The following is a 2,759-nucleotide window of genomic DNA, read 5'->3' as shown; positions in this document are numbered from 1 at the left end:
TGGCGGTCTGGCACGCTCCGGGTCCAAGTGACTCGGGCCTGCTTACAGACACTCACCCCGTGGTCGAACCTCAGTTTTCTACGGACCGGTGTGTCCTTAGAACGAGCTTCCAGGCATATTGTTGTATCAACAGATGCCTCCACCACGGGCTGGGGTGCCATGTGCAATGGACAAGCAGCCGCGGGCTCCTGGACAGGACCCCAGCGCCTTCTGCATGTCAATTGCCTCGAGTTGCTGGCAGTACGGTTCGCCCTGCACCGCTTCTGAGCGTTGCTGAGGGGTCAACACATACTTGTCCGGACAGACAACCACCAGGGCGGTCTACGCTCCCGCCGTATGTCTCAACTCGCCCACCATCTCATTTTATGGAGTCCTGAGGTCCCTTCGTGCTTTCCACATCCCGGGAGAACTGAACCGCGCAGCCGACGAGCTCTCACGGATTCAGCCACTTCCTGGAGAACGGCGACTCCATCCCCAGACGGTCCAGCTGATTTGGGAACAGTTTGGCGACGCGCAGGTAGACCCACGACTCTTCCCACTGCAGCCAGTACTATTCCCTGACTGAGGGCACGCTCGGCACGGATGCTCTGGCGCACAGCTGGCCGCGGGGCCTACGCTTATATGCGTTCCCCCCAGTGAGCCTTCTCGCACGAGTACTGTGCAAGATCAGGGAGGACAAGGAGCAGGTCATTTTGGTCGCCCCGTATTGGCACAGCCAGACCTGGTTCCCAGAACTGCTACTCCTTGCGACAGCCCCTCCCTGGCCTATCCCTCTGAGACCAGACCTCCTCTCTCAGAGATGGGGCACTCTATGGCACCCGTGTCCAGCGCTCTGGAAGCTCCACGTGTGGCTTCTGGACGGGACGCGGCAGGTTTCGGTGGCCTCCCACCTGCGGTGGTCGCCACCATCACTTCCGCTAGGGCAGAGTCTACACGAAACCTCTATGCGTTGAAGTGGAACCTCTTCGTCACCTGGTGCTCTTCCCGCCAAGAAGACCCCTGGAAATGCCCGATCGGGTCCGTGCTTTCGTTCCTCCAAGAGGGGTTGGAGCGAAGGCTGTCTCCCTCCACCCTGAAAGTGTATGTGGCCGCAATATCTGCCCATCACGACCTCTTGGGGGAGAAGAAGGTAAGTCAGCATGACCTGTTCATCAGGTTCCTGAGGGGGGCGAGGAGACTGAAGGAGGCAGACCCAGCCTTGGCATTGCTCTGTCCAGTACGCGCTCTCCGCGCTTACGTAGACATGACGCAGTGTTTCAGGACCTCAGGCCAGCTCTTTGTCTGTTATGGTGGAGAGCGGAAGGGAAGAGCTCTCTAAAAGCAGAGGTTGTCTCACTGGATAGTGGACACCATTGTTTTGGCTTACCAGCAGCAAGGTCGACCATGTCCCCTTGGTGTGAGGGCACACTCCACTCGGAGTGTGGCCTCCTCTTGGGCTCTAGCGCATGGCGCCTCGCTAACAGACATCTGCAGAGTTGCAGGCTGGGCGACACCTAACACATTCGCCAGATTCTACAATCTCCGACTGGCTCCACTCGGAGATTGTAGAATCTGGCGAATGTGTTAGGTGTCGTCCAGCCTGCAGCTCTGCAGATGTCTGTTAGCGAGGCGCCATGCGCTAGAGCCCAAGAGGAGGTACTCCCCCCCCCCCCCCCCCCCCCCCGAGGGGCCGGTAATGGACCAGGCTCAGGTGTCTTTGCTTGCTCGCCACTCCACTCCACGGACTGGATACGTGCGATATTCTCCTCAGGTGAGCTCCCCGAGAGCCCTGAGCTCCTCCAGCACTGTCGACGCCGACATCAGTTCAGTCTACCCCTTCGAGCCCAGACCCTCATGTCCGGCCAGGTGCCCCGTGTGCATGGTTCCCCTCCGGCGACCCCCACACGAGTATTTCCACCGTAAGCCTCCTCAGTGAGCAGGTGTCTTTCCCTTGGCAAGCCCCTGCCTCCCCTAGGGTTAAAAGTCCAGCTTCGGCTGGTACCCTAGAGTTTCCCATATGCAGCCCACAGCGGGTCATATGTGTACTCTCTAAGTCCTCCCCACGGGTAGGCATCTTGGCATTCCCTCACTGGGATATGCTTCCCAGTGTACCTTGGTAATCCTGTGTTAAGTGGGAGTCCTACGGCCTTAAGTGGCGGGATCTCACACTTACGCAGGGCACTGGATGACAGCTGAGTGGCGCAGTTATATTGGAACCCCCATTCGTTAGTCACTAACGTACGTCGTAGTGACTGAACGAAAGGGAACGTCTCGGTTACGTATGTAACCCTCGTTCCCTGAGGAGGGAACGGAGACGTACGTTCCTTAGCCACGTCAGCTGTGCTGCGGGAACGCGGAGTTCAGATCTTGGCTCCGCAGCAGATACATAATGCGATGTTGCCAGCGTACTTCCTTATATACCTTATATACACACGGTGGGGCGGAGTTACGCATGCAAATTCCGCATGCCCATGGCATTGGCACTGCCATTGGGCGTTGTTAAATTCTCGAAGATGATTGGCTTCTAAGCGAAACCCCCATTCGTTAGTCACTAACGTACGTCTCCGTTCTCTCCTCAGGGAACGAGGGTTACATGCGTAACCGAGACGTTTTCAGGTACAGAAATTGATCAAATGTAAAATAACATTACATATTTGACTGTATAAATTAAAGATTAATCCTATTAAACTTACAAAAGCTATTCAATCAAGAGCAGTAAGTGATGTCCTTGTCTTTTGTTGTTTGACATTAAAGGGTAACTAAACCCTAAACCAACTTTT

Source organism: Gobio gobio (assembly GCF_949357685.1).
Source record: "Gobio gobio genome assembly, chromosome: 10".
NCBI lineage: Eukaryota > Metazoa > Chordata > Actinopteri > Cypriniformes > Gobionidae > Gobio > Gobio gobio.
This window is presented reverse-complemented; position numbering follows the sequence as displayed.